The following is a 14911-nucleotide window of genomic DNA, read 5'->3' on the forward strand; positions in this document are numbered from 1 at the left end:
TTAGACAATAACATTATTTTCATTTAAGAGAAACTTAATGAGTTGCTTCTCCTCCGCCCTTTCTATTGGTCCTTCATACATCATTGCAGTAACACTCAATACTGCCACAGCACACCTGTTACTGTCATCTGCCTAATTAAGAATTAATAAATGAAAAATAATATTGTCTTCACCATAAACCAGGCATCATGCTAAGTATTGAGAACACAAATGTAAAATTAAGGCATCCTCTGCCTGCTAGAAGTTTATATTGTAATGGGGAAAATTACAACTATATGACAGAGGTGATTAGGGAAGTTTTATTAGTATGCAAGTCAAAAGGATGGGGTAGAACAACAAATCTGTCCATCGACATGTTCTTTCTAGAGGCAGTGCCATTTATTTTATCCCTATCCAAATATCCAGTCATATTCTTTTTTTTTATTTAATGTTTTCATTATTTTGTAAAAATAGAAACGTTTTTTTCTTGCAGCAGCATTGTATATAGATATCAACAATTGTTCAAGAGAATCATTTTAAATTAGCTGAAACAAATTCCATGTAATATGTTTCTTCTATTTCTATCTAGCACCCTGCTGTGGCTAGCACTCAAGGAAAGATGGAGTTAAACATGGTAAACCCATGTATTTGAAAACTTCCCATTAACATTTCCTATTAAAGGTAGTTCCTAAAAGTGTAGTTGAGTGATTTCAGTTAATTCTTTCACCTTCATATATGCTGACATCTCTGTAAATAGTGGTATTGATCTGTTGGTATTCTTGGTTTTCTATATAGAAGAAAATAGAACGATAGATAGAAAAAGACTATGGGACTGGAATATTTAATAGTAGCAAAGTTGATTTCACATGGTGGTGAGCATTTTCTAGTATTCCAAGATTGTAGCTGATTACTTAAGTTCAAAGAAATCTGCATACATTTTATGTAAATAACAGGCCTATGAATTACAGTGTCTTACTAGTTGCTTTTGGTATGCAGTTCAGCCCACATGTATAAAATAGTGGCATGAAACTAAGGGTAACAATAATAATTCAGCTGAATGATTTTCTATTAATCAGTTCAAAAGAAAGTTACAGGAATTGGGAATTCATGGAATCAAAGAATATTTGATGAGTTTTGACAGAAGTCCCATTATCAACTAAATATTTTTTTTTTTGCCCCTGACTCAGATTGTGTGGAAGCAAGTACTTATCTTGCAGATCAAATATTACAGATCTTATTACTAGAAAGAATAATGGATTTATGCGATGCTTTACTGCTTCAGAACATTCGTTAAAATTAATCTAGTATATGGGAAGATGTTGTGAGGGAAATAGTAATGATATCATCACACTTTCCAGATGCATTTATTAAGAATACATCATGGGACACAGAAAATCAATTTCACCTGTTTGGTTAGTACAATACTCTCTAATGTTGCCCTTACTTGTATTGTCTTATGATATTTGCCATTAGAGTTTGGGTCATGTAAAAAAATGGTCAGCATTACATAATCCATAGAGGTTGCTCAAGTCCTGATAAAATCATTATGGTGAGACAAAAATGTATGTGGAGCTTTAAAAGAAATACAATGACAGAATAGGCATTTCTCCTTACATAGTCATAATGATAAGTAGCTAGCATATACATGGAACTTGAAGGTGTTCAAAGCACTCTACAAATATTATTTCATTTTATTCCATTAAATTCATTTTATATATTATATATATTTCATTATATTCACAATAATTGACTATTATCACACTGGTTTTACAGATTAAGAAAATAGAGTAAACAGAATTTGAAAGATTTCCCCAGGATCACGCAGCTACGAATTGTCTTGGGCCACATTTGAACTTGTTTTCCTAACTCCAGGTCACTGCACAACACTGTGCCACTTACCATCTTTTAACGTCTCATTCCACTTATTAGAAAACTGATATGCTACAAATGAACATCAGATGTTGAGACAGGGCCCTAAGAGTTTTGTCTCTGAGTGCTTTTTCCAAAGATGTCTGCCCATACAAAGAAAGAACAAGGAATGTGTGTGTGTGCACGTGCATATGTATGTGTGTATGTAAAACTACCCTTTCATCCTGTACTTGTAAGTAGATGAAAATTCTCAAACAAAGGCATTCTACTTCCCAATCCACTGTATTTGGAACAGAGAGATCGGAATAGAGCTGATTCTTGAGAAACACTAGAAGAAAATAATCGTACCTCAACAAAGGGCTCTACCATCCAAATCTTTGGAGGCAAAGGCACGTAAGAGACATCATTGTCATCATTGTCTGGTACACCTAGACATCTGAGACAATTAGGGAGAGGAAAGTACCAGACTTAAAAATTTGCCACACCCTACTAAATATCCCAAGTTATGTTTAATAAATGTTTGATTAAAAGTATTTAAGTAAATGTTTACCAGGGCACATTCTAAGCATAATCCCCAATAACATGTCCTCCTTCTTGGAACTCTGGCAATTAACTATGTGTAAAGTCAATTTGTCATTGTATTTACATAGTTTGATATGTCATCTCTCTCTAAGCTGAAAATTCTACTATAGGAGCGACTAAAGAAATATGAAATAATTTGGAAAATGTAGAATTTGAAGTCATCAAAAACTTTCCTTCAACTCTAGCTTTTGATATATATAGTTTTGACCTTGAGAGAGACATAATTTCTCTAAACTATTTCTTCACTGATGAAATAAGAACAATAGCTACTTCACAGAGCTCTTTGGAGGATCTCAAGAGATGATGAATATAAGGTCTTTCACAAACCAAAAGTGTAATAAAATGTCAATTCTTATTAAGCTTCTTTGGACGTCTCCATTTAGAGACTAGCACCATGATTTTAATAGGCTCATTAAATATCTGTTAATGATATTTAATGAGATTTTATTTCTTTGAATTATATAGTTAATTTGTTTGCATAACTGAAATACTGCACCTCCCTCCTCCATGCCCCTGTCTCTTAGTTTCCTTTAAAGCTTGACTCAGGTGTTCTTTAGCTTGAGAAACCTTTACTGATATGCAGTTAATAATTAAAATATGATAATAATAACACCAATAGTAACATCTATCATTTACATCATGTTTTAAGATTTGCAAAGCATCTTAGTAATATTATCTCATTTTCTTCTCATAACACCCTGGAAGATATGAAGTATTATTATCTTTATTTTACAGAAGAGCAAATTGAGACTGAGAAAGTTTAAGTGACAGTCTTCATCTCCAAATTATATTTTTATGTGTTATACCCCAAAAAGAACATATAGTCCTTAACAGGAGGATCTGTTACTCACTTTCTCTTTATGTTGGTCTACCTCCTTGCCAGCAACCTTGCCTACCTCGAAATGCCTCCACATCTGATTCTTTGCTTTCTTAAATGGCGAGTCCTTGGCCTGAACTACCACTGCATGAGAGGCCCTATTAGTGTTCACTTCACTGTGCTGTTGCTCCTCTGCACAAACAACCTTGCCCTCTTGAATTCTCTCTCCTCCGTGCTGCTTTCTAGGTCTCTTTTATTCGAATGCAAGCCCCTTGACAGTAGGGATGGTATTCTCATTCAAGTTATATGCCCATTGGGTAATGGCAATGGGTATACAAATAGAATAAAGCAAGATAGTCTCTACTTTCACAGGCCTTTCACAGTGCTTGGCATATAGTAAACTCTAAATACTACATTTTTATCTATATCTATTTATATATATATATATATCTATATATATACATATATGCATATATACAGATGTATGTATATATGCATATATATCTGTATGTATTCAGCATCTTCTACTTGAACATAGGATTTACTTAATAAATGATTATTATACAGAATTGATTTGTCCTGTTTTTTTCTCCAAAAAATCTTCAATGGAATAAGCTAATAGCTGCTTCTTCATCACTTTAGGAGACACTCCATGAGGAATCACCCTCTGTCAATACAAATCAACCCTTTTTCTGTAGCTTACAGTCTTAGAAAATTGCCTAGAGCAGTGGGTTCAAACTCAAATAGAAACAGGAACTACTAAATCATATATAAGCATCCCTGTGGGCCACATATTGACTTAAAAAAGCATACTCATTTATATATTTCTTTTTTAACATATCAACATAATAAAAGCAGATGGGAAAGACAGCTTAATCTAGTTCAGACTGCACGCAGGAGTGTATAAACCACATATTGGACATCCCTGGCCTAGAGTACTGTGAGATTAAGTGCCTTGCTTACTGTCACACAATCAGGATTTTTCAGTCAGGAACTGAACTCAGGTCTTTTACTTCCATTATATTATAATACTTCTAAATAGAACATTTAACATCCTGTAGTCCCAGAAAATCTCCCATCCAAATGTTAATGAAGTCAGGGTGGTAGGGAAATTTATTTACTTGTCAAAAATAACCAGCTTGATATTTTAATCACATGTTAAAAAAAATCGATGATCAAAATAATTCTTTGAATAGGGATTCTTCTAAAAGAGTGATCAATGGCCAATGTAAACTGAGTGACATTTGACCCCTTAACTGAATCTTTCACTTTCATGTACCATCAAAATAATCTTCCTAATGCACAAATCTGATCATATCACCCATTGTTTAAATACCTTCATCATCTCCATACTGCTTCTCGAATAAAAGAAAAAATTCCTTAGCCTACCTTTTACGCACTTGCATGAACTGGTTCCAGCTTCTCTTCCAAACATGTAATACAATCACCCTTCTAAATTCCAGCCATATTGGACAGCTAGTTTTTCCCTGATGTAGTCACATACTTTCTTGCCTCCTTATATTTGCGCGTTGTTGAAAGCTGGCACCTGAGAGTGATTAGGTTAACAGGTAAGTGAGTGAAGACCATGGAAGGAGAGGCAGCACTAGAATGTAAGCCATCATCAACAGAAAACAAAATCCCAGACCAGGATGCTACTAGAGTCCCTTGGAGCACCAAAATCATGAGTTGGGAGTCATGAATTATTCAAGCAGTAACTCAAGTCAGAAGACAAATCCCAGATCATGAAAAAAGGTGTGAGGCATTTCAGGCATTTCATCTGGGGTATGCTAGTTTCTCCAAAACTCATTCTTTATGGTGACAGCAGCTTGTATGTCCTCGCCTTTTCACTGTTCTGATTTGCCTTTGGGAGGGGTGTAGAATCTATCATGTCTCAGGTAAGCCTGAGTAAGTAGAAGCTTTGGCACAGATAGCCAGCCATTCTCTAGTCTTGACATATACTCTCTCTTTTTGAAATCACTTATTTCCTTTAAGATCTGGCCATTGAGAGGTGCTGCCTCTCAATGAGGGATTTCTTCATCTCTTTAGCAGGAAGGAATTCTTCCTTCTCAAATTTTCCTGTAATACCTTTAGAGCTGTCCTCTGCCTCCTATTATTATTGTGATTGTTTAGTAGTATTCAGTTCTGTCCTACTCCTTGTGACCTCATTTGGTGTTTTCTTGTCAAAGATACTGGAGCGGTTTGTCATTTCCTTCTCCAACTCATTTTATAGACGAGGAAACTCAGACAAACAGGGTAAAGTGACTTGTCAACGATCACATGGCTAGTAAGTGTCTGTGACCAGATTTAGACTCATGTTTTCCTCACTTCAAGGCTAGAGCTCTATCCACTGTGTCACCTAACTACCATTGCTTCTCATTAGGCTTCTTTAAATTATACTTATTCATGTCCATATTTTATCTATTCCCTTTCATCACTGGAGAGTATAAACTTCTTGAAGGTAAGAATTGTGTTGCCCTGGTTCCTAGTGCAATACTATGAACATAATACATGCCAAATTAATATTTTTTATTGAACAGAGCAGAATTGAATAAATTTTCCTATCTATTTATATTGAACATAAATCGAGAGTAATTATGATATTCAGTCTATCTGTCAACAAACATTTAGCGCATACTTATTAATGGTCAGGCACTATAGTAAGTTCTGGGACTACAAACAAGGGGGGAGAGAGAGGAGAGAGAGAGAGAGAGAGAGAGAGAGAGAGAGAGAGAGAGAGAAGAAACAAAAGAAATACATCCTCCTTTCAAAGAGCTTATATTCTAAAAGACAAGACATTATATAAGTAACTAGGTACTTGCAAGATATATATATATATATATATATATATATATATATATATATATATATATAGAGAGAGAGAGAGAGAGAGAGAGAGAGAGAGAGAGAGATATCTATATATATATCTCTCTCTCTATATATATATATATATATATGACTGAATGGGAGGTAATTTCAGAAGGGAAGGAGCTAGGGATTAGGAAAAGCCTCTTGCAGAAGGGAGAATTTGAGCCTAAGGGAAGTAAGGTAATCTAAGAGATGGGCTGGGGGCATTATTCCAAGCATGGTGCACAGGCACTGCGAATGTCTTATGGGAGGAATAAAAAGTAGGCCACTGCAGGTGCATCTTGGAATATGTGCAAGGGAAGAAAGTATAGGAGAAAGGTAGGAAACAGCCAGAATAAAAACTTGAAATGCCAAATAGAGGCATTTCATCCTGCCGCTAATAGGGAACCACTAGAATTATAGAGTGACACTTCAATAACTGAGTGAAGAAGGGATGGGGGTAGGGTAAGGGAAGAAACTTGGAGAAAACAGTTAAAAAGGCTGTGAAAATACACCAGATGACAGACAATGAAAGCCTGAACCAGACTGAGAGGTATGTAAGTAAGTGGCTATGTTTATACAACAGTGGATATAACATTGGAAAAAATAAAATCTTGGCAAAGGATTTGATATGTGGTTCAAGTGAAAATGAGGAGTGTCAGATGTTATTGTGGATACAAGCCTGAGTGAGTTACCTGGTGGTGCCTTTAAAATTAATGAGGGAATTTGGAAGATTTTGGGAATGGCTACTACATTTTAGGAAGGGTATTGATAAGCTAAAAGCATCCACAGAATGGCAACCAGAATAGTGAAGGGAATTGAATTCACTCCAGAAAAGGATCCTTTGAAAGGAAGAGGGAGTGTTTAATCAGAAGAAAATACTTAAGAGGAACATGACACAGTAGCTGCCACCAAGCATTTGAAGGGCTGACAGTTGAGACAGTGACTGTACTTAGCCTGCTTGGACACAGAAGACAGAACTAGAAGGTGCAGATAAACAAGTTGTCTATATGTAGGAAGTAAAAACAAAACAAAACAAAACAAAAAAAAAACATTCCTATCAGAATTGTCCCAAAATTGGATAGTGGATACTGGAGGCACAGTGATCAGCATGCTGGGTCTGGAGTCAGGATGAAATAAGTTCAGATCAGACCTCAGACACTTACTAGCTCTATGACCCTGGGCAAGTCACTCAAACTCTGCTTGCCTCAATTTCCTCAGCTGTAAAATGGGGACAATGACAGGACTTACTTCCCAGGTTGATGTGAGGATCAAGTGAGATAATATTACAAAAAGACATTTAGCATTTTGACTGGCACATAGTAGGTGTGATTTAAGTGCTTTTTCCTTTCCCTATTCTATAGAAAATTTAAAGCAAAGAATGGATTACCATTTGTTGGTGATTTGATTGAGAGGATTGTTAAAAAATTTGTTCTTGTTCATGAGGTAAACTAGATGAGTTCTAAGACTCCTTCCCCTATGAGAGTGATTTGTGAAGTCAGAATATACTGTATATAACACATAGACTTGCTCATCTCTTTTCATGAACCAGAAGGATGAATTTCATTCACCCCTTTTGAACAGTGAGGGAAAAAAAATGAAAATTGAGTCCTTATGTGGAAAAATTACTGAACAGGATTTCTGTTTTTATTTTTTGTTTCCAGAACAAATTGATTTTCTCCCAAATACAAAATTTATTCCAATTGTAAATGAGAAAAAGAAAAAAACAATAACTTTACTTAATAGTTTAATATTCAATCTATTCTGTCTGAGTCAGTTAACAAGATCGATGGTGATTTCTTCATCTCTTGTTTTTACTTTTTGTAGAGTTATTGCCTGGGATTTAAATGGTCTTAGTATGACTTTGTTTGTTTTTTCCCTCATGGAGAGTATTTGCTTCTTCTTTGGAAAGTGACTTGAAAATGAGATGTGAATATCATGATTTTTCTTTGTCTAAATGTATTTCTCTTAGATTTCATGATTCTATAGCTTTACTCAAAATGTGAATACATCACTGTCTAAGTAAAGCTACCAAAAGCATCGTCGGAAGATATCTTGGTGAGTGAACTTTTGTGTGGATGTGTGTACATGTGTGTCACATACACGTTAGGAACCATTTATTTTTTTATTTTTTTGAGAAGAGGCAAGGTCACAAGAAAAAAGTCCCTTTTAGTTTTTCATTTGAGCTCATTCAATTCAATTAAAAAATTAATAAGTGGTTACTATGCACAAGAAATTCTGCAAACACTGAGAATGCAAAGATAAAAAAATCTTTAAAATCTCTGATTTTATTCTTTCAAGTAGGAAAAGTTAAGGTGAAGGTGATAGTGAAGAAGCTTGTACTATTTATCTATTTAATTTTATTATTTAATGCAATAAAACTTTATTTAAAATGCAAAGTCCATTCCTCCCCCACGGGCCTTATAAAAACAGGACTGCCTTTGGCCATCTGGCTATAGTTCACTGACCCCTGAAATAAGTAAATACAAATAGATACAAAGTCAGAGAAAATAATTTCCAGAATGAATGACAATATCTGGGGAAATGAGCAGAGATCTTACATAAGATGTCCCAAAGGATCTGGGTTTTGAAGGAATTTAGAGGTTGTAGGACACAGAAATGAAGAAAGAGCCCATTCTAGATATAGAAGCACAGAATTTCAGAACCACTTGATCAAAGGCTGGGAAGTGGGAGATGGAATATCATACAGAGAATTTGTAGTTAGCAAGCTAATTTAACTGGAGCTGAGAGCATGTAAATTGGAGAAACATTAAATTAGACTTGAAAGTCATATGGAAACTGGATAGCAGAGTCCATTAAATGCCAGTCTACCAAATTTATATTTTAAAAAGAAGCATGGGAGAGTCGGGGGAAAATATGCCACCTACAACAACAACACTAGATTTAGAATCAGATGACTCTCATCCAAATCATAGCTTTACCAAATACAAACAGACAAATTATTTTACCTCTCTGGCCCTCGGTTTCCTCATTTGGAAAATAAGAAGATTGAATTAGATGTTCTTGGATGTCCCTTCTCACTCTGAAACTGATTCTATGAATACCTACTTGTTAGTTATGCAGTTAGGTGGCCCAGTAGATAGAACACCAGCCTGGAGTCAAGAAAGATTCATATTCCTGAATTCAAATCTGACTTCAGACACTTACTGTTTTGTGACCCTGGACAGTTTCCTGCCATGGTGCTGGTATATTGTCCAGGTTTCACAAGCATGCAGAAATGAGGTCAGCAAAACAGCTCTGTAGACCTTCAGTTTGATAGGCAGTTTAATGCCCCTTATTTACCACGTTTCTTTGGAGCCTCTTAAACACTGACTTAGCTATGGCAATGCATGTGTCAACCACATTATCAATGTGTACAAACTAAACCATTTTAGTAAGTTCCTGAAGATCAGCTTGCAGGATAACATACTGGACACTGAGGTCCCTTCTTGAACTACACCACCAAGCATTCAAACCCTACTGCAGAAAACACAACTCAAATGGGCTACAGAGATTGTTCAAATGCCAGATGATACTTACCTAAAAGACTACTTTACAAAGAGCTCACCCAAGGCAAGGCTCACATGATGGCCAGAAGTGACACAAGAACACCAAAGATCTTTCTGAAGAACTTTGGTATTGATTGTATGACATGGAAAATACTAGCTAAGAACTGCTCAGAATGACACACCCACATCAAAGAAAGCCCTGTGCTCTATAAGCAAAGCAGAATTGAAGTAGCTCGAAAGAAACATGAGATGCACAAATTTGGAGAATCCCCCCCCCAAATATTCACATGGGCTATTTGCGCCCAACTTCTGGTAGAGCATTCTGTGCTCATATTGGTTTGATCAATCACTGGTGGACACACTATAACTTGACTCTAACAAAGTGGTATCATTTTGGTCCTCATCAAGAATGAAGGACAGCAACCAACCAATCCTGGGCAAGTCATTGAACCCTGTTTGCCTCAGTTTCTCATCTGTAAAATGAGTTGAAGGAAATGGGAAACCACTCCAGTATCTTTGCAAGAAAACCCCAAATGGAATCATTAAGAATCAGACACAACTGAAAGGACTGAACATCAACAACAAAGTTATACAGAGTATGGAACTGAAAGTTGAGAGATAGGATGTAGAGAAAATAATTAGCAGTTACTGAAATGGTATAGAAAAAGGTCATACTGTCCTGGACCAAGAGAAAGGCTTTGTAAGGGAGATAATGGAACGGTTGCAAGAAACCTTGTACAGTAGAGTTGATAAGCTTTGGCAAGTAATTAGATTTTAGTGTTAAGACAGAATAAAGAGTTAAGGATGACTCCTCCATTGGATACTTGAGTGAGTGGAAACTTGGTAATGCACTTTAGAGAACCAGTCAATCAATCAATGAACAAGTATTTATTAAAAACTTACTATGTGTCAGACTCTATCTTAAGTGCTGAGGACAAAAGAAAAGCAAAGATAAAGTCTAGCTTCCAAGAAATTTACATTTTATTGAGGAATAAAATATGTAAAAAAAATAGACATAAAAGATGTATAGAGAATAGAGGTAAGGTAATCTAAGAAGAAACTCAATGACTCAGAATCAGGAAAGGTCTCGTGTAATAAATGGTTCTTGACCTGTCTTCAAGGAATCTAGATATATTCATAGGTAGAAGTAAATAAAGAAAGCATTGTATATTTGGGGTCAGCCAGGAAAAAAAGACACACAGAGAAGGGGATAGAATATTGGGTTCAAGGAACAAGAATTTCAGATACTAGAACATAAGGAGTCCAATACCATACAAGAGGAATGGAAAGGGAGCAAGAGTTAAAATGTGAAGAGCCTTAAATGACAAAAGGGATTTATATTTTCTCTGCAGTTAATAAAGAATGACTGTAGTTTGCTGACATGGTCAGACATATACTTTAGAAGAATCATTTTGGTAACTGAATGGAGAATGGATTGCAGTGGAGATATGCTGTAGAGAAGAAAAATGATTTAAAAACTTTTGCAATAATCAAGGTAAAAAGTTACAAATTCAGAAAATGGATGGGTTTGGGATTGAAATGAGATCTATTTAGGATATGTTTAATTTGAGCTTCCTAGCTGATAACATATTAAAACATTATAGTAAACAAAACACTGAATTTGGAGTCAGGAAGACCTGACTTTAAAACCTATCATAGGAAGTTGTGTGATTCAAAAGTCATTTAACCATTCGGTAGCTCTAAAAGGCATGAAATCTAATGTCCTCTAATGTCCCTTCCAACTCTAAATCTATGAACCTATTACTACAATGCAACTTTGTGATTTCATAAAAATAGACCATATGACCATAGATTTAGAAATAGAATGGCCTAAGGTGTCCCTCTAGTTCAATGCCTTCATTCAACAGATAAGGAAACAGAGGTCTGAGAATGGGAAGATTATGTAACCTGCCTAAGACTCTAAGCATAAGTTTTGGGACTTGGTCCCATGCCATATACCTCCAGAAACAATGCAAAATATGCTATGATTACATGATCTTTAAAAGAAGCCAGTGTAGGCTTAAAAGAGTTGTTGACTTCAAAGTCAAGATGACCTGAATACAAGTCGCTTCTCTGACACTTACTGACTGTGTGACCATGGACATCATTATTATTAGCACTCTCCTCTCTCCTTGTCCCTACTTCCCTACTTTCTTACAATTCAGATTAAAAGAAGTTGCCAATCTGAATTGGTAGAGAAAATTTCTTCACTGGGTCATTCCCTTCATGAACGAAATCATCAGACTAGACCGAGCCAAATATGAATTAATATCACATGAATTATGATAAAAAAGTGATATCCTGAAAGAATAGCTATAAATATTTCATATTCTCATGTATTATATCTTATTCCCATAATACTTTACATTATTTAAGTAATAAAGACAATGTTTTAAAATGTTTTAGAGCTTATATCTGTAGTTTACAGTGGGAAGAAAAGAAAAATTTTTTCTAAATGACATGTTCCAAAAAATTCATCTTCCCTCCTTTAGTTTAATCTCTTTGTTCTTGCTTCTCTTAACTCACTTTACTTTCATTAGGTCCATTGAAATTGTGGTGACTTAAGAACAGCCTCCTTGCATTATGTCAATGAACTTTTTTTTCCCCCTTTTCTAGAATTATTAGAGATCTTTTGAATTGATGATAGATTTCTTTTGGAACACAGGATTTAGAAAATGAAGTTCACTGAGATGAAACAATCCAATGTTATGCAAATTGGAAATCTGGTCTATAATGAAATAAATTGAGAAAAATGCTTTAGAAACAAGATAAATAATGTAAAACAATAATAACAAAATCCATCATCCCTTTCTCCTACGCTAAATAAAAACCTTTGCTAAAGAGCAGGCATCTTCACATGTTGTTGAAATCCTTCCACATATTCCTATCCCCTTTTTAGGATTTATGTACACACACACACACACACACACACACACACACGCTCAATTAAAACTTGGGAATTTATACAATGTCTACAATGTTCTGTCCCTGTAGTTCCCCACCTCTCTGAGAAGTAGATAGAAGTGTATTTTATTATCTGCTTTCCAGAAACAAGAATAATCATTGTAGTTTTTCTTCATTATATTACTGTAGTCATTGCATCTATTGCTTTTCTGGATCTGTGTATTTTAATCTATCTCAGTTTATAAAAATGTTCATTTGTTTCCCTGTATTCCTTACATACATCATGTTATTGCACAATAACATTCTTTTTCATTCTTAAAACATACAATCTTTTTCAGCCAAACCCCTCAAAATATATACCTATTTTGTTTCCAGTTTTGTGCTTTCTCTAATTCTGAGGTGTGCATAGAGCCAAGTATAGGAAAGCATGTGCTATGGTGACAAGAACATAGGACTTGGCCAAGTCTTCCATGAAACAACTTGTTTGTTTGTTTTTTGTTGCTGATGATGAGCCATGTCTGACTCTTTATGACTCTGTGGACCATCCTGTATGTTGGGTTTTCTTGGTAAAGGTATTGGAGTAGTTTGCCATGTCCATCTCCAGTGGGTTAAGGCAAAAAGAGCTGAAGTGATTTGCCCATGAGCTCAGGTGCTCTTGACCCTTCACTGGGTTCCCTATCCACTGGCCAATCTAACTGCCTCATAGACAAACACAAGTTAAGTGACTTGCCCAAGGTCAGACACTATTACATGTCTGAAGATAGATTTGAACTCACATCTACCTCAAATGAGCTATTTGTCTTCTCTGTCTCAGTTTCTTCACTTATATAATTGTGATGTGCCTCTCAAGGCTGTCTCAGAGGAAATCAATCAATATTTATTAAGTACCTAGGTATCAGGGACAACTAGGGGGTATAGTGGATAGCATGTTGGGTCTAGATTCAGGAAGACTCCTCTTTGTGAATTCAAATGCAGCCTCAGATACTTACTAGCTGTGTGACTCTGGGAAAATCCCTAACATCAGTTTGCCTCAGTTCTTTGTCTGTAAAAAATGAGCTGGAGAAGGAAATGGCAAACCACACCAGTATCTCTGCCAAGAAAATCCCAAATGAGGGCACGGAGAGGTAGACACAATAAAAATATGACTGAACATAATGTTTTAGGCAGTATAGGCAGTGTTGGAGATACACAACAAAGGTAAGAGACAATGAGCTCAGTGAGCTTCCTGTCTAATGTGGGAGCTAAGATGTAAACAGCTACGTACAAACAAGCCCTATACAGGATAAATTGGTGAGCACTGAAGAACAAAGCACTAAATAAAGGAGAGCCATTATTGCTACAAGTAAGTTGAAAACATCCTGCCACACATTGCCTTTAAGAGATCAAAACAGAATGATTAATATTTCTCAAGTCACAAGGAGCTTGTTAAATATTTACATTTTACATCATTTGTTATTCTCTTTTAAAGCCTTCCTGCGTCTGTGTACCTGTGCTTGGTTCGAAGCAAACATCCAGCTTATTTAGCAAGTTCCCATCCAAAATTGTGATGAGACTTTACTAATGTATTTTCATTTCATCTCCTTTAAGTGGAACAGAAGAAGCACCTTTGATGACTTAAGCTAGAATTATTGGAAAGGATTTTCAACTTTATGTCAAACTAGATCTACACAACTGTGGACAATATACTGATTTTCAAAGTGGCTTATGAAGACCCATTTTCTAGATTAATCTCCCAAACCTTATTCATTTACATTTTCACCATTAATGCCAATCTTTTCTGAAAATTTCAGCCAGAGAAGATCTCTACTTTTTTTCCAGGGAGACAATGGCAAAACTCAGCATTGTGCTTGAAGTTAAATCATCCCTGATACTTTCAGAACTTATAAAAACAAAAGTGAAAACACCTAACATGACTCAAATGGCATTATCCTTCTGAGAAATACACAACAGTTCCAGAAGCCTGATGAATATTTCAAATACCTACACAGCTCCAATCCACAAAAGCGAAGGTTAAAAAATACTTTAAAAATGCATTATGAAACAGCACTGGAAATGTTGATGGTTTTAGGAAGGTAGATATTGAGGAATTGTTGAGAAATACAAAACAGCATGTCTGTGGAATGACAGGCATTATGGTGTTAGCATGGTAGCTCTTCTAAAATGACAGGGAGGAAAGATTTATGGCTGTAACTCCTGATGGCTTCGCACCGACAGAAGTCTGGATTCTTTTGAATAGAGAGATTGATTTTCTCATCTAACAGAAAGGAAAATACTTAGAAGTCAGGCAAAGAGGTATTTCCTTTAGGAGTCTGAATCATCTAGTCTGGAAAGAATTATAAGTAGTGGCATATGTCTACCTGACCTTAAGGAATCCACTGACCTTAGGAAATTTGCTTCTTTGACCTAG

The sequence above is a fragment of the Notamacropus eugenii genome, chromosome 2 (assembly GCF_028372415.1).
Source record: "Notamacropus eugenii isolate mMacEug1 chromosome 2, mMacEug1.pri_v2, whole genome shotgun sequence".
Classification (NCBI taxonomy): Eukaryota; Metazoa; Chordata; class Mammalia; order Diprotodontia; family Macropodidae; genus Notamacropus; species Notamacropus eugenii.